Here is a 21,478-nt window from a genome sequence, read left to right as displayed (position 1 = left end):
TTTAAATCTCAAACGGTTTTAATCATTGATGTATTTTAATCGATAATAGAACGAAATATTAAGTCTACGTAAAATTATATAACAATATTCTAAAATTTGTGTACTTAATCAGAATCTGCATTTATTTATCTACAAATATGATTTTTTTTAACCTTTGACATTTTTCATAGAATCTAAGATGAATTATGTAATTCTATGCATCGTGTATATGATTTATTTCAGTTCTAAGAGCTTAGTTAGATCACATCCATTCATTAATAAGCCAGTTATTTAGCATAACAAACGACACTATCCAAAAAGTTGTGCATATTGACAGCGTATCTGCTTATGCCGCGCTAAAAGCAGCGCTTTTTGTCTACCAACTGTCGGAATCATACTCTGACCGTGTTCGCAAATATCGCTAAGTGCCCGTAGATGACGGATTTTGTCAAAATCGTATTGATAGTGTTTTATCTTATAACAGATCTACCGTGGTAGATACCCTGGAAACAATAATAATTATCATGTAAGATTTTCACAACACAGAATCTAGAACAAGTAAAAACAACTAGGAAAAGTAGTTGTACATTCGACATAGCATTATTATAGCACGAAGCAGAATTATCTTATTTTAAAATTTGCTCAAATTGAAAATAATATCAAACCAAACAATATTATTTACAACACTACACTGGCCTATCCTGCCCATCTGTCGAAAATCAACACAATGGCACGGCTTTAAAATATTTCCAAACAATATTATTATTTAAAATACACAAAAAGCAACGAGTCATTGTAATAGGACAGGAAAGGAGTCTAATTAATGATCTGAACATTTTTACCTGAAGTTACAAAATATTAGGTAAAATCTCAGCTGCGCTGCACGGGGGAAAGAGAGAGGAACGCATGCGCGTGTGTTCCCACAAAAGTATATTATAATTTCCAGGCATGTAAAATGGAGAGAATCTATACAAAAGTTGAGTTATGTGTTAGAAAATGGTCGACCGCTTTTGAGGAGGTAGCTTAATATTCCTTGAATTTGGCCGGGTGAAGCCTGACCATTGGCGCGCGCATTCTATTTTATTCCAGCGGCGAGCCAGTCGCATTCTAGCCGTCGTGTGAGTCGGACGTATCGACGCTGCTCGATCCGTCGTTTTCGAACCGAGCGTTTACAAAAACACCCAAATAATCACAAAAAAAACCCAATCTTTAATTACTGCTGCTGGGTTCGCCGTGAATTCAACGAACTGTATTCTAAAAGTGTGGTTTGCTCGCAGACAATTCGTTTAACGGTGGAAATTAAAGATTTAAAAATAAGTTCGTCTATTCTCAGATGTTATGATGATCTGTGCCGTGTACCTAGTTAGCTGTGAATATTTGTGAAATTTGTTTTGAAAACGAATAAATGCTTCTGCTTTGAGGATATTTAAACGACCACGGTAAGTTTCCGCAACCAGTTTGTTATACTAACAGTGTCGATTGAAAACGGATGTTATTTTATTTCAAATCTAAGATTAACTTTTTTTCTCCACAAACTTATAAACACGCGCATGTTGACAAATTCAGTATACCATAACCTAAAAATGGGGGTTTTATAGGAAGAGACCTTATATCATAATCTGTAACGATAATATCTAGGTATTTGAAAGAAACATAATGATATTCTAATTTGTGCAAAATTGAGTAAGTGATTGTTGGTAGGTAGCTACAAGAACAAATTGGTAAACATATTATAACTAAATATTGTTTGAATGTTGTAATGCTCTCTCAAAAAATATTTATCATACTAAATTACTTACCCATAAGGTGTTTGGAAATGATGTGGTCAGCAACAGCTTCCCACAGACCATCAGATCATTATTATTTGTGGTAAATACGATCCAGTAGTTTCTCTACTACCTGTGTAATTTTGTTATTTCCATCACTTCTGTACCGTATATCAAAGGTAAACCCATCCCAATTCAGGCTTTTATGTATCCCACATAATCTTGTGTTTGTTGCAGAGCAAAATGTTAGAACACTATAACAGTGATATTTATGGACACATGAGGAAATGCAATGTTTTTAGCGAGTTCTCAAACCTTGAATTAATTGTGGAATTGGTATTTAATTAACCTTATAGAGGCGTTTACTTATCCCACATTGTATTGAGTTTGTTCTAGAACATAATAAGATAAGATATAATATTATTACGTATTTAAAACAATAACATTTATAGATATAGTTACAAAAACGCCCATAAGGAAATGTATTTGTTTTGTTCTCAAATCTTCACTGTGTTTAACTATCCTATTACAAATAAACTTTTGTGTATTTGTGAAAGTAGGAAACCAAATTAAACGGCTGATAGATGACGCTAAACCTGCTGATTGTTAAGATCATTAGAAGGCAGATAGTTTATCAACTCTTTGCTCAAATTGTGTCGTACCTGAGCGATAAAAAAAGTTATTGGTCATATTAAGCTATTACCAATAAACTTAAGTGCTATTTTGTGGAAGTAGAAAATTTATACGATTGTGAACTGTGAACTTTCGACACACTTTAATATGTATATGATTAGGCCGATAGTTGTTTATGGTTGTCCGCTAGCAATAGGCAAATATTTAGTAGATTTTGCCCTTCAGCCATGAAATGATTTATTTTTCTTTTAAATCTTGTAGTTTTTGCACTAAGGAACTGGGAAATTAAAAAAAGGCTTTCCTTCTATCAGAAAACAAAACTGCACTATCTTTAGCTCCAGGACATGGTTATACATTTGCATATTTTTATCATGAACGCATGAACGTATCATGCCGTACTCAAAGGGTTAAGAAAAATAAATGTAAACATGTGTAAAAGACAATAATTTTGTAATATTATATTATATACTGTGCTAGTTACTAAAGATCTTTAACTTGCCTTGTCTGGAAGAAGCGGGGAAGAATAGAATGGTAAAAATTGTTATTAATCTTAGCAAGAGTTGGTAAAACTGTTATTTGCCCCATTTTAGCTTGGTAATTGACTTCCAATGATCTCGATAATCAGCAGATGTTACATCATCACCTATCTGCAACTTCTCGAGGGCATTTATTTTTGCATTGCGCTGGCAACATGAGATCACAAATAATCATTGATGATTTTTTTATTTATTTAAATGCAATAATTTATATCATTTGTAATCATCAGTCATCACCGTCATCCGTGTCATCACCGACATGCTATAATAATAATTATTTTTATTATTGTTGTTGTTGCTTTAGAACTGGAACGGGACGTTTATCCGTATCCTCGGCCTAAAACTGGCGAGTTATTGTAATCAGTTTTAATTATTATATTGGTACCTATATAATCCCCCACACATAATCGCTGTGTAAATATTACGCTACGCCTAATGTTAGAATATGAAAAGTTAACTTATTACCACGGCGTAGGCGCGGTTATACTGGCTTAAACTGGGCTAATGCCGGCTTAAGGCGATGCACTACGTCGTGTAATATTTTAAATTGAGCCGCTATCAATAACAACCCTTACGTAGATGGCGATAAGGTTTAAATTCCCGCTTAACACCATCCGCCTGTTTTGATTTATGCAAGAAAAAAAGTGCTTTTTAATTATTTTTGTGGATGTTCATAAAAAACACATGATTTTGAGTTACTACGTATGGCATCGCCTGAACTGAATCATGTGTTAACCGGTACGTAAGAATCAATTATGTGCAGATATGAATAGCCAGGTACATTACAACCTTTCTCTTCCCCATCTCCTCCTTTCCCTACTCTCCCTTTAGCCTCACAACATATCCCATTTGCGGATGCCATGTCCTACTGGCTTCGGACAGCTGGGGGCAGTTGGGACTCTGCTGCTATTCTCGTACAATAAATATTGAGAGGACTTTCAAAAAGGGAACAATTGTTATATGAATGTTTATAATAGAGGCGATCGAACATATGTGTGCATTTATTTATAAATAAGATCCTTGAGACGTATGCGTGGAGATTCTCGAAGAATGTAACCGTAATGAGTAAGATTAAGAAAGGGACGCTCAGATGGTAAAAAGGAGTGTAAGGAAAATATTTGACTCGGATTTCAAATCAAGTGAACCAGATACTTGAGTCGGGCTATGCAATAGAATAGTATGTATGAATGTGAATGAGGCAAGAAGTGTGTGCCAAGATCGAGTTGAGGAAACGGCGTGATTGTTAGTTCGTTAGTTAGCGATCGAGCAGGTGGGCCTACGGTTCAACTATTATTTTTCTTGGCTTGGGATGACGAGCAATATTAAACATTTTCGAGTATTCTAAACACGATGATATTTAGTTGTTTATTTTTATTTATTTATATAAACCGGGTTATTATTGTGGGAAGCCTTGCTTTCTTCGTATTATCTGAAATTAAACCGATTATTTTTATCTTACCGTGCGCCATTTAAAAACAATGTTAACACCTGAAGGCCGAAACTTCAAGTGACGGATTATGATATCGTTTTTAAGTAATTACATGCAAAAGTATATTTCCGACCACCGGACAAGGTAAGCAAGGTTCCATGAATGTGAAAAGTAACAATAACACACTGAACTTTTTTCACAGAGACTTTCAATATTCGTTACTTCTGGTGAAATTGATAAGAGTTAAAAAATGTTTTTTTTTTAAACAGGCCTTTTCTTCTTCAGAGGTCTAGGAATCCAAAGATCTTTTGGCAATTTGGCGACACCGTTTTCTTTCAAATCGGTATAGATCATACTATAATATTATATCTAAACCTATCTTTTTTACAATACATGCCTAGTTCAAGAGTTTGTGTCTTATTTTTACAATGCATGCCCAGTTAAAGAGTTGGTGTCTTATTTTTACAATACATGCCTAGTTCAAGAGTTTGTGTCTTATTTTTACAATGCATGCCCAGTTAAAGAGTTGGTGTCTTATTTTTACAATACATGCCTAGTTCAAGAGTTTGTGTCTTATTTTTACAATGCATGCCCAGTTAAAGAGTTGGTGTCTTATTTTTACAATACATGCCTAGTTCAAGAGTTTGTGTCTTATTTTTACAATGCATGCCCAGTTAAAGAGTTGGTGTCTTATTTTTACAATACATGCCTAGTTCAAGAGTTTGTGTCTTATTTTTACAATGCATGCCCAGTTAAAGAGTTGGTGTCTTATTTTTACAATACATGCTTAAGGCGGGCAGGCAAAATTACTAATTTTCAAAATAAAGTGTGTATGATTTGATGTCGAACTAGATCAAACGGATCAAACCAGAATTTATTGAGACAGCAATCGAACCTGTCTTGTAAAACTTTCTATTGAGTTGACACATAACTAATTATATTATTAGTAATCTATTTTGATGAGAAACTTTCTCTCTTTTTTAAAAGTGTACCCAGATTAATTATTATTTTGTTACAGAAGATTATGGTAATTCTCTAACGACACCATTATTTATTTGTTAATATTATTAATTATTTTGAATAGATTCAAGTCAGATGATCTATGATTCTTAATAGATCATCTGACATTGAAAAAAATCGATAAAATAAAATAGCTTTCTGACGGATTAAAAATGTACTATCAAACACGGCTACCATCTTGATAATATTAACCGGACACGGAAAAAAAAAACAAATTTACAGGCAGTTCAAATGCAAAGTGGTCGCGTGAAAACAGGACCTTTACTCATTTTCTTCAAAACGTTTTAGCGTATCATGGCCGTCTTCAGACTGGTACAAGGTTTCCTTAAACTGTGGTACATCTACCTACGCAATTTTTTGAGGCAGGTGTCGCGGCGGGTAAACAATCATTTTATTTATATTGTAGATGTTATCAGTAACAGTATAATTGAAAAAATAATATTGTGTAAAAATACATAAAAGAATTCAGAGCTTAACTTAAAACTCACCTTTTTAGACAGTCATATCCATATCACCTTCATAGTCCGCGATATTGTAAAGTGGAAACTAGATGTGTTAAAAAAAATGAACTTTTTTGGAAGCTTTTTAAGGTCATTTCATTAAAATTTTCCAGTCCTAAAGAGTCCTACATTCTCCAGTGTTTTAAAAGAAATATGAACACTACTCTTGCCACCAATCTTCTAGTAATGGAGGGTTAATTAGCAAAAAAAATCAAGTGTTTTTACTATAGTGTCCTCTACGTGCAAAATCGATAACTTTTTAACTAAAGTGTATTTGTCTAAAGTGACCAGCCAGGTAAGTATGTTTTTCTGTATCTGTTTGTAAATAATGAGTATGTTTTTTCTGAATTTGTTTGTAAGTAATAAAATTAGATAGAGACAATTAGTCATTGTTCGGCGCCCTTGTGGTGATTTTCCACAAAAACGGCGCCATACAAGTTATCCAATTATTATTATACCATAGTTCAAGGAAAAATGTACCAGTCTGAAGACAAGAAAAGTTAATAAAAATTTTAAATTGTTGTAAGAATTCGTTGTAAAGGAATTTTCAGTTTCAAATACAGAAATATTTAAAACGTACAATATGTTATCCATGATTCATATCGTATTGTATAAAAAAAATATCTGTGGTTTTGTTTTTCATGAATATTGTCAAGGTCACCTCGTTTGTTGCGCAATTTACCTGGAAACGTCATCGATGTATTTTTTATGGATTGCAGTATTCATGTGTGGTAGAGGTGAAGCGTATTTACTAGAACAGATGTTTGGAACAGATATTTCAAAGAGACTTTCGTACTTAGTATTTGTTCTTAAGTATTGCGCGTCTTGCGAGTCTTGCGCGTCTTGCGAGTATTGCACGTCTTGCGAGTCTTGCGAGTATTGTACGTCTTGGGAGTATTGCACGTCTTGCGAGTATTGGACGTCTTGCGAGTCTTGCGAGTATTGCACGTCTTGCGAGTATTGGACGTCTGACGCGTCTTGCTAGTCTTGCGCGTCTCGCGTCTCGCGTATTCATACCGAGGGCGGGGCATATGTATAGGCATCTCGTTACTCGCTTACATAAGAAGAGTGTTTCCCTAATCTTTGAATATTAGGGAAACACTCTTCTTATGTAGGTGAGTAAGCGAGAAAGGATATGATACTGAATTTAGTAGATCGCGATCAGCGCGATCTCGACTGGTATTGTCAATAAATTCCGACAGTATGCGTCCACCAGTTAAAAAAGGTTTTAGCAAGAGTACAAAAGCATCGCCGGAGACGAGGTCCGGCCGGGCGCTTCCTACCTAGTGCACATAATTAGTGCACGGCTAATGTATTATTTCTCGCTTTCGAAAATTGGAAGCTATCTTGTGCGAACTGTGAACGAAAGTGGCGCCATCTAGAAATAAAATATTAAGGCTTTATAAAAAAATATTTTCACTGTGTTCTTTGTTGGCATTTAAAATCTTTGTTGTTGAGATGCACCACCATAATAAAGCTTGGCTTGTGTATGTGGGGGTGTAATATTATGTTCGTTATTTTTACTATGAGTATTCTATTTATATTTTCAGTGTATTTTTAAAGTGGTATTTAAAATGTTTATTGTTATTTCTAATACTTTCTGATAATGTATTAAAAAAAATTCACTCCAAGATATTTAAAGTTGAGTTGCACTGTTTTTTTAATTACTTTTTCGAGTTGTGAGAGTTGATGTTTATCTGGGGTTTCTATTATTTTAAAATGTGCAGTTTTATTTAGACTATTTTCTTTGTAAATTTGTAAAATTACGCGATATAAAAATAATGCATTTAGTTTTCTGACTTTAAATTCTTTAAACAGAAGTTCTGATGAATATGTACCTATATGATTTAAGTGGAATTATTATTTTTTTGAATCTATGATGTATCTTAGTTTCCTCACTCTGTCTTTGAGTACGTTAATGTGCGTGGACGATTTTATCCATTAATTTGTCTACTGTAATGTATAGGTATTTTATTTCTGTTTGGCTTTCTATCACTAAACACAAGATATTGCTGATATGTTGTTGTGTATTTGCTTAGAGTAGATTATAATTTATTTTTCTTTAGTGTTCCTTGTTTTTTATGCAGAATTGTATATAATAATTTTTTTTTAAACATAGTTTTATGAAAAACCACTTCTTTTAGTTCATTGATGTATCTGTGTTGGCCATGTTGTTTATTTCCGTCCATGTTTATTAGTAGCACTGTGTCGTCCTTTTGTTTCACCTTAATTACTATAAAAGGCAATCTGCATCTGGGAAATTTAAATTTTAACATTCTAATTTTCATTATAAAATGAAAATTCGCTTTCGTTGTATGGGATGACAGTCATTTAATAATTTAACTTCTTGGGGCCTCTTATTTAGGTAGCAAGTTTTCCGTGCTAAGACTCATTTATCAAATTAATTAGGTTAGGTAAGATGAGAATCTCCGAAACCGGTTCGTTCGGAGAGTCCATTGAAATTGAAAACCTCTAGCAACCCCCCCCCCCATAATGGATTTGAAAAGTCGTTGTGGGAATCACATTTTTTTGTGGGAATTACTTTTTTAGAAATTCTCTAACAATCCCCCCCCCATGTAATGAGCAAGTGAAATACTAGGGAACAGGTATTTGAACTAGGTATTTATTCATACTTGTACCAATTGTTCCGAGTACCAAGAAGAGCTAGTACGACTCACCTCTAATGTGTGGCAAATTGCGATTATTTATGATCGGTTTAAACGATGAAATTAGTGTGTATTTTTTGCTGAGTGGGTAGGTCATTTATTACAATACTAATGCTATTTAGAATGTGCACACTGTAGGAGGTTTGGACACGAGTAATAATATATTGTTGAAGCAAGCATAGAATTTGTTCAGTTTTATATCAGAAAATAAAATTTCTGAAAGGAAATCTGTTTCATTACAGCTTATTTAACCCTTCGAATCCCGGAAGGACATTACTAGCCACCAGTGGCGGCCGGTGGTCAAAATATGTGGCGGTTCACCGGATTACAACATTAAGTCAGAAAATAAATTAAATAAAGGTACATAACTATTTATAAAGAAGTTCTATTCTCCACTCCTTTTGTTTAGCGAAGACCTCTATGACTCTCGTGTTGAAATCAGGCATAGATTGAATAAACCTTTTTTCAATGCTTAACACTGATAGAGCGTTCAGTCTGTCCTGGCTAAACGTGTTTCTTAAAAAGGATTTTATTCTTTTTAACGTTGAGAAACATCTTTCGCTTTCAACTGAAGTCATTGGAATGGTGCACACAAGTTTTAGTAATTTCACAGTCTCGGAAAAGTCTTCTAATAAACAAGTACTATAAAAAAGTTGTAAAATTGATAAAGCTCCGTCAGCTTTTGAAAAAATCGTCGCGGGCGTAAATTGCACATAGTTCACCTTTTAGCTGAACTTTATTTAGGAAGTCATATGTTTTAAGCGTCACATTGAAATCATGTTCTGGGAAATTTGACCTGTACACGGTGAATTTTTCGCAATCGAGTAATGTTGCTGCAGAAAGAAGTTTACTGAATTCAAAGCGTTGTTTCATTTCGGACAGAATTGTATCGCAGACCTCTTTACAAATAATTGATTTGGTGGTTTTTAGTCGTTTAGTAGGTGGCTCAGAAAAATTGTCTGTAAAATTGCGTACATTTTGAACAGATTTTTCAAACTCATTGAGGTTATTTCGAATTATAACGGGATCTAAGTTTTTTAACTGCAATTGTCGGAATAAAATATCACAATGCGGCATAATTTTTAGATTAGATTTAGATAGTAAATGACAAGAATTATGTTTTTTGATTTTTTCAGAAAGGTGAGTTAAATCAGTAACACCGCTAATTGTCCAAACTGAATCAACATCGTAAATTAAACACGGAAAACAAAATAAACTATTCAATTGATCACATCCACAGAGCCAAGAAGCTTTGTTATACATTGTTTTGTTAAATGATCGAGTAAACTTCTTCGATCCAGATTTGCACTCTTGTTTTATTATCAGTTCAGGTTTAGGTGGACCGGAATTTTTTATTATCACTTTGTTTTCAAAACTCGACCTATTGTTCTTAATATATTCCACATTCAAACTCATTCTTAATTTATACGTTGAACAAACACAAAAGTAATCATAAATTGGTATAACCTGCAATTGATATGCCTTATTAATAAAATTGATATACAAGATCGATATAACCTGGAATTAAACTTCAAAACTTTCGCAGAGTAAGAAAAGTTTTAAATTCAACAGATAATGCCCGGCGACTACTGACTGAACTGATAATAAGTAATCTGACCATCACTCATCTCTTAATGACAAATTTTATCTTAAATGCTTGTATCGAAGAAGCGAAACATTCGCTGAAAATAGCAGATGGTAAATTGAAACCACGATATCGACAATAACATCAAACATACGTGTTTTAGTTTAACTTTCTACTGAATAAACCGTTCCTTCTGATGTGGTGGTAAAACCCCGAACGCCGTCCATGATATGGTATTATTTGCAAAGAATAGTATGAACTGGTATGTACCCACGCTTTCGACTGTTCCACAGAATATGCGACAGAGCAGTTAAATTTTGGATCGCAATCGAAAACGAACTGCTACGAACATAGGCACAAGTCGGTCTGCAAGTTAAGCGCGCTAAGTAGGTACCTTTTGAATGAGATACTATAACCGAACCGAGTTTCGTATTGTGATTAGCCATGTCGGAAATATTGTTGGTTGTTCGGCGCTCGGGAGCACATATTAGCTGGCCGCCACTGCTAGCCACACAACTCATACATATTCCATTAGATCCTTTGAAGGACAGTTCTGTCCAGCTGTCCAAACATTATAAAAGTATTATATTTTTTTTAATGATAAACTAATATTTATAAGACAAGGTTTTATGCATAGCATAAAGGATAACAAATAATTATAAGCAATAATTAGTCGCCAATAGTATTTGACAAGTCAAAAATATTTCTCCAATAAATGTAGATATCATATGTCTCGACGCCATCTAGTGAGGAATTTAGCACTAACAAAGCCTTTCCTACAAAAATAAAGTTCGTTGTTTACAGGTGGAAAAAATATAATAAGCAGTAATTATTGATTGGTACTAGTTCATATTGAATCATTTAACGTGTTGGAAATAAGCCGATATAGCTCAGTGGTTACAGAGCACCTGACCGGACATCAGACGGCCGGCATAGTCCAGTGGTAACGCATTGGACTGCCATTCCGAAGGTCGCGGGTTCGAACCCGGCGTGCGCAAATAAATTTTATTTGATTAATTTGTGTTATTTCACAATTAATTAATTAAAATAATATATAGTATATTTGCGGCACGTTCCAGAGTGGAAGATACTACCAGTATCGCCCTGGTGTAAGACCACCATTCAGAATTGAAACGTTGCCCCAAATGGTTTTAGCCGTGTTTAGTGACTAGATCTGAATAGCCAGGTACTTCCCCACCTTCCTCTTTCCCTTCCCCACTTACCTTCAGCCTCACAACATCCCCCAATTGGGGATGCCATAGTCTCACTGGCTCCAGACGGGAGCAGTTGGGACTCTTGTGAGGTATTCACTATAAAAAATATAAAAAAAGAAGGCACGGGTTCAACTCCCGTTGGCGGCATTTATTTTTACTCGGGAGATATTTTCAATTATTATTGATATTTCAGGCGACTTATTATTGCTTATAATTATTTATTATTAAAGTATTTAGAACTTTTTTCTGTAATGCAAAAATAAAAAGTGAAGTGAAGTTTTCTTCCTAATTTTCTAAATATTGAATTCTTTCAAAATTACGGACGTTTCAAGTCGAAATGTGTCGCTATGGTTTTTTGTTTGTCGCTAACATTTTCATCTTTGACATTTGAATGACATTATCGTTTGTTATAAGGAGGAAATTATTTGAATGAAGATTTTTAAAGCCGCGTTCACAAGGACGTTAAATGTTCGGTGACGAGTCTTTTATAACGTTTGGTGTGTTTTTTTAACCATGGATTTACGGGTTGAATAAGTTTAGTGCAAAAGTGGTGAAATTCAATAGATTTTTTATTTTAAATTGTAATTTAAAAAAATTAAACATTGATCAAATATTAAATTTCAATAATAAAACAAACCATAGATAATAGAAACAATGGGATATATGGCATGAAAGCGCGCTGTCTGTCGCCGACTTGCGATCAAACTGCAAGAACTATCAAAGCGGAGGATTTATCAATAAATGTTATCTGCTTGGTGTGTAGGTAAAAACAATGTCGGGGCTTCGCTGTGCGTACATTTGCAGTAGTATTTAATTCTAATAATGGTTCATCATCTCCCTTGGCTCTTTATCTGTGACAGTAATAATACGCGTAGAAGAAATAAGATGTTGAATCTGAGATGTTGGTCATCATTATCATGACTTAGGAATGCTAAATTCAAGTCCAGTCGCCCACGCAGCGGTTACTCACCTCACTGGATAAAGCGACACGCTGTGACTTGCGATTTTGACTCACAGGGTTTATTCCAGAGTTTCCCAAACTTACTGGTTTAGATACTGAACCTTTTTCGAAAAAAAAGTTCTCTTCGTTAATCACCCGTTTTCAAGGAAGGCTTTTTGCTTCACCGTAGGCAGAAATCTTTCTCTTTTTCATGAATTTATAGACAGAGAGTGAGGTTGGACGGAGCTCTCAGTGGTAGAAACGTAATGAAACTATTTGAAATTGTTTGGAAAATAACAATCAATCAATCAAATAACAATGTGATGACTGACGATAGACAGAAAGTAGGAGCAGTTCTGTCTGCTTTCACAATGGCTTCAAAGTATCTCTTTCCTGTAGCTATAGATTATCCATATCTTCATACATACATGTGTAGGATCAGAGGAAGACCGCTACCTGTGTAGTATTTGATTCACTTGGTTGTGCCATGTTTTCCTCGGGCGCCCCCGACTTCTACCATTAACTTCCGTGTCATATACTTTCTTGACACTCCTTTGTTCGTTCGCTCTACGTGCCCAAACCATTCAATCATCCCCTTCTCAACCATTACGCTTACAATGTCAGCCCCGCATTCTTTTCGGATCCAAACAACCTTTATTAATAATCCATTAAATTGGGAGTTAAATCTGTAAAGTCCATTTGACCTGACAACATTTTGTGTCTATTTAATGCATAACCATCAGTGTGTTTCTTGGGTTACTACTGAACTACTGACCCTCTGGATTCCGTCAGCACCACCAGAGATCAATTTCATTTTCTTTTGGGAGTCACTGCTTTTTATACGTTGGCTAAATATAAAAATGATTACAACGAAAAGGATGCTGGGACCTTAGCAACCTCCGAAAGTGCCCATCAACTGGACTTATCTGATCCGACGGACATTTATGGCCGGGGCAGCAGAAATGTAAATGAATTTCATGTAGCAAAGACGCAGTTAAATCGCGGAATTGTTCACAAGTGTCCTGGTGGAGTAATTTGACACTATCTACCATTTGGAAAGCGGAAACATATCTTAAAAATCGGCACGGTGAAACCAGTCACGAGATATAGATAATAAGGAAGTTGAGTGAAAAATATTTTGACTTATAAAAAATATGTTCATGTAGATCAAAAAATATCGATTCTAAATATATAAATATATTTCTATATTATTATTCTTACAATTAGTTAAACGTTCTTGAAAAAGCATTCAATAGCAATATACTGTATACGCTCCACGATTGGTCGAAAGAATTCTGTCGTCACATGTGTCGTGACTTGTACGTACAACGGAACACCTATGGTGCATCTCTTTCTATTACATGAGAGATGGTCGATTTAGATGAGAGAGGTGTATAGGCCAAAGGTTTATTTGGGTTTGTCAAATATATGTACGTATTTTTTATTATTATTATATGAAATGGATTTCTAAAGATACATATTCGTATAGTGCTTTATAATAATATGTTGTTTATTGCATAACTTAGATGTTTTTATTATTATACATGTCGCAAAGCATGTGATACACTTCAGGCCGCCGGCCGCTCAGAAAAGTCTCACAGTGAACTGGGCTGTAAACCGTTATTTTACTTTTGGTCTTTACTTTTCTGCGCGGTGGTCCTGAATTCGCGCGGGGAACGTCAACAAGTAGCGACGGCGATACCGTACAAGTACCGTATCGGGCGTGAAAAGCAAATATTCTAACTTAAAATATTAATTTAACTATGAAATCTTAATCAATTTTCTTTTTTTTTTAATAACATCAATTATAATAGACGGTTAACATTGGTAAAAAAATTACTGGAATTCCTTGTTGAAGAATTAATTTTTTTTCCATACATAATGCTTAAGCGACGTGGTTTTCACAGTTCTAATGACGTCACACTACACCCCGCCTGTTACCGCTCGGATTCCGCTCGTTTTGGCGGGCTTAATAAAATTTAAACTTTGAGAATTAATTTAACTATGAAAACAAACTTTAAAAAAAAAAAAAAAAATACCAGTATTTAAGTTTGAATGCGAACATTGATAAAAAAAAATAAAAAAAATGGACTCAACTTCCTTATTGTCATGTAACTTTAGATGGCTCAACTTCCTACAAGCTCCAACAAGTCTACATTACTTGTACAAGTGAAGTTCCGGTCAGAAGCCTGCAGTGTGAAGATTGCTTCGATGACAGAAAAACTCTGACAGGAGATTTCATCAGAAGGAGAAAAATCTGTTCCAAAACTACAGAAGGGCAAAAAATACATCGTAAATGTAAAACTGTTGTAGGTATACGGAGTATACTTAGTGATGTAAAATATGGCTAATTTATTAAGAATCTATTCAAATTATTCATAATTCGGTTAAGAATGGACTACAGGCCCTTAACGAATGCATTGATAGGTTTCCTGTCGGAACACGTGTTCTTAAAAATCATTATGTTTTCGAAATTCGTCATTATACGGGGTTGTCCAAAGAGATGTTACCACTTACATGGGATTGACTTTTATTTTAATTACACATTATGTACACAAGTCCAAATAATTACTATTATGGTAATTATTTAAATAATATTTTAGTAGAATAATTATGAAAATATTAATTATATAATGTGTAAAACCAGACTTGCGCAAAGACATACGTATTTTATAACACCAAAAATGTATAATGCTCTCTGTAAGACTACAGAAATTGGATGTAAAAATAAATCCTCCTACAAAAAATATTAAAATGTAATAAAGTCTTGGATAAATACCATTGATACAAACATTTACTTGCTGTAACATCTGACCTGCTGTAACATCTGAACTGATGTATCTTAACATTTTTCTTTTCTTTTTTTATATTTTTTCTTTTTTTATATTTTTTCTAATCTTCTTAATGTATGTATATCAGTAAAATTTTCAACTTTAAGGTTGTTTTGTTGGTTATTTTGTTAAATGAGTTTTACTTTACTTTTTAACTGTTTGATGAATCATATTGAGTCTTGCATAAATACCATTGATACAAACATTTACTTGCCGTAACATCCGACCTGCTGTAACATCTGACCTGATGTAACTTAACATTTTTAATTTGATTTCTTTTAAATATTTTTCAATCATGTCTTTTTAATTGTAATTCTGTAAACACTGATTTTTATTTTTTCAATTTTATTTTCTAATCTTCTACAAAGATAATGTATGTATGTGAGTAAAATTTAAACTGTTAATGAACACAAGTATACCCACGAACTGGCGATGCCTATGATATTATTATATTAGAAAACCCGTTTATAACCAGATTTTAATAAATCAGCAATACTATTTTTTTTTCGTATAGTATCTTCCTACCAAAATTAAAGAAAATGATTTCATTGGGTACCGTTTTGCCGCTGAAAGCTCAATTATAACAACGTCATACATGCATCATTTATGAGATATAAAAGGAGGCTAGACGTTACAGCGGTGAGCCAGAACAATGCGATGTCCGTTTATAATCCAATAAGTGTAACTCGCAGTTATTGGCACAGTGTGGGGGGGCGCTAAGTCACCCACTTCCCGTTCCAACCTCTGCCGTTGGCTGGGCGGTCCCGAGCTGCGGATGCGAATGTAACTTAGCGTTGCATCAGAGGTACATCACTGCCAAGGGTCATTATCCTTTATCTGGTTGATCAGATCAGAGAACAAGCCAAGTCTCTCATTGCCATCAAAAACCCTATCTCCAAATCAATTTCCTTGTCCTACGAATCTATCCCTTTCAAAAAACTAAGTTAGGCGATGCCATACGTAGGAATGCAAAATCATGTGTTTTTGGTTTGAAAATTTGGTCGCCTAGAAAGGTTTCAGATGCTTTAATTAAATACTGCGAGTAGTATACATCTTGGTCTTTGAAAGAATCGAGTATTTTTAGGATTATATTTTTAAAAAAAAATGTATAAGGCCTATGAAAACTGCTTTAAAGTTCAAAATCTCCACCTTCGAACCCATTTTCGGTTATGATTTTATTGTATAATGTGGCAAATTAAGTTATTTATAAAATGATCGAAAACAAATTAAATATTTATGCCTGAGCATCCACAAAATAAAATAAAAGGCACTTTTTGGCCATGTTTTTTTCTTGCATAAATCAAAACAGGCGGATGCTTTTAAGCGGGAATTTAAACCTTATCGCCATCTACGTAAGGGTTGTTATTGATAGCGGCTCAATTTAAAATATTACACGACGTAGTGCATCGCCTTAAGGCTTCGTTACTGATGGTTTGAAAGGGATAGATTTATGTAAAAACGAATAATAGAGGGAGCGCGCTAATAATTAAAAGCGACTGAAAATATTTAATAAAACACGACTTATTTAAAATATAGCAAAAATCTTTCGATATCTGAGTTTTAGCATTTAAAGAAACACTGTGATTTTTTTTCATACTTATAGCCTGTTAAATATCAACATGCTATAATTATGAAAATGGATGTTAAATAGAAACAGATTGTGATTGTATTTTTTTATAATTTTAGTAGTATACTTTGCGATTTTTTTTCTATCAAAGCAATTTTATATGCAACTCTGCATACGAACAGAGATTATCTTATAAAATAACATACATATATTTTTAAGAGCTTAAAACTAAGTATACACCAAGGGAAGTGTATAATGCTACGTATACATATGCGAGCCGAACTGTGGAACTGAACCTCGACAAATGGAAAAGGAACGAAGCAACCACTTCGTTCCTTTCCTGTAATTCGCGGTTCGGTTCGCATTAAGGTTCGCAAATGTATACGTACCATTATATGTCGATATAAATTCTAAATTCGTACTATTCAGTTGCGGTAACTTATATAATCAACAAAAGAAATTGATTCTAGTCTCGATTCGAGACAAGTTCTCACATCATTAAAAAATAAAATCTCATTTGCAAAAACAAAGCAATTGTCGCATTTCTGATTTTTGTAAGTAATCTGAAAAAGATCGTGCAAACAGGAGACGCCATATATTAATATCGTCTAGGTGGATAATAGAAACAAGGAAGACGGGACACGATTCGTAAGAAACCACGCGCATTAAAAGTGTCGCCAACGTCGTTCACCCACTGTAACTCGCACCTACACACCAAACGTATAGCTTTCATTGGCTCCGTCGCGCGACGCTACAACAGTCAGTGCAGTTTGGTCATACAAGTAGTTCGACGACGGTCAGCATTCTTAGTTCAGTTAATTTCTATTATCTATGGCTAGGATTAAACAAATGAATTGCCATAGTCTACCTCCACACCTCGTCTTTCTTCATCGCGGGAACAGCGGAGTAACCTCTATTTGCAGGTAAACATAATAATCATTATCTAGCTTCGATACCGTTCATTTCCTTATCGTTTGTTAAAACCCGCGAAGTCAGTTCATTCATTCATTACCTTTGCTGACACCTCCTTATATGATTGTCTTCCTTTTTGTATATCCGCCTTCATATTGTTGATCTACTGTCTCCCACTTGAAATTAACCCCACTGATGCTACCTGCATTATAATGATCGAACGATCAATCTAGTAATAATAATAATAATAATAATAATTGGATAATTTGTAGAGCGCCGTTTTTGTGAAAAATCACCTCAAGGGCGCTGTACAATTTATTTCCTAGGATCTACATTTGTTATTTAGAAATGATACCAAAACATACTTACCTGGCAAGTCACTTCCAACAAACACACTTATATTAAAAAGTTTATGCTTATAAAAGATAGAACTGCACGCAGAGGACACTATATAAAAAAACACTGGTCGTCGCATGATCTTAAGTCTGCTATAGTTTTTATTTTAATTTAAATGTATTTTAACTGTCTTAAAAGCCTACAAATTGTTAGTTGTTATCATTTTTATTTATTTATTTTTAATTATTATTTTTATTTATTTTATTTTATTTTTAGTATTTTTTACATTTTGTTAATTTAAATTTAAATTGCCGTCAACTGTGAAAGTGGAGGTTTCTGAAATTATGGATACGACTGTCTGAAAAGGTGCGTTTTAAGTTTAGACCTAAATTCTGTCGAGTCTGCGATCATTCTCAAATCATGTGGCAGTCCATTCCAGGCTTTAGGTCCTGACACGGCAAAAGCACGCTCACCGAACTTAGTATCTGGTGTGCGCTTTGGTTCCTTCAACCTTCCGATAGCTGATGACGTTGCTGACCTAAGGGTTGACTGTCGGGAGTTGGAATCTTCTGGAATACACAATTCTGATAAATAAGCCGGAGCCATTCCGTTAAGTGACTTAAATACCATCCAGCATACCTTGAACTGGATTCTTTCAGGACATCTGAGCCAGTGCAGATTTTTGAGATGCTCTGAAATGTGGGAGTATTTAGATACTCCGGTGATAAGCCTTGCCGCGGCGTTGAAAACGGATTGTAATTTGTTGATTTGACATTTAGGGAGACTTGCATATATTCCGTTGCAATAATCTAGACGTGAAACAACATAGGAATTGACTAGCAATTTAGTCGCCTCTGTTGGCAGGTTTCTCCGCACTGCTTTAATTTGCCTTAATTGAAAGAACCCCGTGCTTACAGTTCTGTTCACCTGAGTTTTAAGGGAAAAATTAGCATCCAGATTGACACCCAGTAATTTGATGCACGTTTTTGGAGTGATGTCACTTCCAGAAATGGTTATTGGGGAGTTTTCAATGTTATGCTGACGTCTGCTTGTAGCAGTCCACAGAAACTCAGTCTTTGTGGGATTCAGTTTCAATCTATTTGAGGTCATCCAGCGAGTAATTGCTTCTATACACTCAGTTATACGAATTTTTAGACTGTTTATTTCTTCTGGTAAGCAGTAAAAGTAAACTTGCTGGTCATCAGCGTAGCAGTGAGATAGAAGGCCGAATGATTCTATTATTTTAGCGACATCATTTGTGAAGAGGATGAAGAGTAGTGGACCCAGAACGGACCCTTGGGGTACTCCAGATGAAAGGGTTGCATAATTTGATTGGTTTTTTCCTACTTTTACGGCTTGTAAACGGTTGGCCAGGTACGATGTCAGCCAGGTCTTAACATCGCAGTTTAAACCAAATGATTCATCTAATCGTTTAATAAGAAAGTCATGGTCAATCGTGTCAAATGCAGCACTCATGTCCAAGACTGAAAGAAGTGCCAGTTTACCCGACTCAATGGCAGTAGTTATGTCCGACAAAACACGTAGTAACCCGGTTTCTGTGGAGTGGAACCGTCTGTATGCAGATTGGTATTTAGTTAATAACTCATTTGAATTTAAGTGACATATGACCTGTGAGGCAGCGATTTTTTCTAATATTTTTGATATAAAAGGCAGATTTGAAACAGGTCGGTAATTTGAAAGATCTTCAGCGTCCAGTTGTGGTTTTTTTAATAATGGAGTTACGATAGCTGATTTAAGGGATTTTGGAAAGTCACCCGTGCTAAGTGACTTATTGAAAAGATGAACTAAAAAGGGAGCAATTTCATTGCAACACTTTTTCAGTAGCCACGTTGGAATAGGGTCGAGCGAACACTGCTTGTTCGGTGAAGTGAGAATTAATTTCCTTACTTCTTCTAGGGATGTAGGTTTGAAGGCAGAAAGGTTTTCTCTATTGCATTTAGTAAAATACGGTGGTGGAGCGTAGGTTGTTAGGGCTCGTACTGACTCAATTTTGTCAAGGAAAAACTTGGAGAAGATTTCCGGAGCTATGTCGATTGTATTTGGTGCATGGACATCAGCAATGACTGTCTTAACCGAGTTCCAAAGACTACGTGGATTTTGACGCTCTGAAGTGATCCTTTGTATCAAACTGTTTTATTTATGGCACATCTGATATTGCTCTCAGATACTAATTAATACTCTTTTCAATTATTGAATGTCAGTTAGAGTTTTAGCATATGTTAACCTTTTCAATGCGACTCGAACGATCACTGCATTATCGTTCTTCCCTTGAGAGCTATGTTAAAATCTCTTTTTTGAGTCGCATGCTTCTTTTCTACTAACTAGGGAGAGACTTAGATCAATAAGTTTTAGGTATGATTATAATGGAGTGTAAAAATGATAATTTTCTTTGAAAATTGTATTATATTGTAGTCAAAAATTGTTTGTGTTCTAAAAAGTATTCGAATTTATGAATGAAACAATCGAAGTTGTGTTCGTAAAATCTTGAAGAGGTCACAAACACGATGAAATTCAATAATTAATAATGATCCAATAATTCTGGCTATGAAACTTTATGTATCATTTTTGTAACAACCGCACTTGAAACAGGCTATCAAATCGTATGTTATTTGACACAGTTGCGTAATTTGAAGTTATTTAAGGTTTTGCGATGCCATCGCTTACATCATTTGAGACAGACAAGCAAGAGGCAGGCTGACTAAATCTTTTTTTTTGTAAAATATGATGCAGATGCGTCGCTAAGATTAAAGATAACAGTTTTTGTGAAGACATCGCATTTAACCTCGTGGATCAGATCCTCGTGCTACAGTTGTGCAGGTGTCAAAATCTCATATTATGACAGCAGCGTCACCAGGTATTTAGGGTTTTATGATGCCATCGCACTTCGGCCAAAGTTCAAATTAGCTCGACGTAGTTGATGACATATCATCTCGCCCAACAACGGTTCATCTTCTCTCGAAAGCCGTCATTTCCGATTTGACGCGCTTCAATTGAGCGTTGTTCTGCATTCAGGTTCGAGCAAAAAATGCTCATTACAATTTTGGGCCTTCGATTACGGTTCGTCCTCCATTGTTTAGCTGGGTCGTAAATGCCCATTCTTCCAACTGCGAGCAAATTTTTGCAACATCTTAAACAACACGTCATGACGTGTAAAAGAAAATAATACTAAATCCGATCAAGTTTGGGGTTTTTTTTAAACAAATTCTGCATTACATCAAACATTTTATAACTGGAAAATTACTTATTAAGCCTTTCTTTATCACTATTGTGATAATGGTAATAAGATTTCGAATTCCAGCTTTGGTAGCAACCTAATCTTGTTTACCTTTTCTGTTTCATATTATTTCCTGGCAGTGTCTACAAAGTTACAAAATCAAAGTGGCCCTTTTCAACCGAATCACTCGTCACAAGAAATTTCATTGTTCATTTTGATTGTTAAACATGATGCATATAAATGAGATCATAATAAAAGCAAGTCTTCTTGCATTCAAAAGAAAACCGTATCAAAATAGACACGTTAATGATATGTTGAAACAATTTAAA

At 34.7% G+C, this 21,478-nt stretch overlaps 1 protein-coding gene across 4 annotated transcripts in view; it reads left to right on the top strand.

Annotated features, from left to right (window-relative positions):
* Positions 1-1,091: 1,091 nt before the first annotated feature.
* Positions 1,092-21,478, top strand: part of smash (smallish) — a 332,173-nt gene continuing 311,786 nt past the window's right edge. For all 4 annotated transcript variants that reach the window (XM_089640403.1, XM_089640402.1, XM_089640404.1 and 1 more), the window contains exon 1: positions 1,092-1,418. The gene's annotated coding sequence lies outside the window, so the exon portion shown is untranslated. The remainder of the gene's footprint in view (positions 1,419-21,478) is intronic.

Source organism: Hesperophylax consimilis, chromosome 15 (genome assembly GCF_061612785.1).
Source record: "Hesperophylax consimilis isolate HC1 chromosome 15, BYU_Hcon_1.0, whole genome shotgun sequence".
In the NCBI taxonomy this organism is placed as follows: domain Eukaryota; kingdom Metazoa; phylum Arthropoda; class Insecta; order Trichoptera; family Limnephilidae; genus Hesperophylax; species Hesperophylax consimilis.
This window is presented reverse-complemented; position numbering and strand designations above follow the sequence as displayed.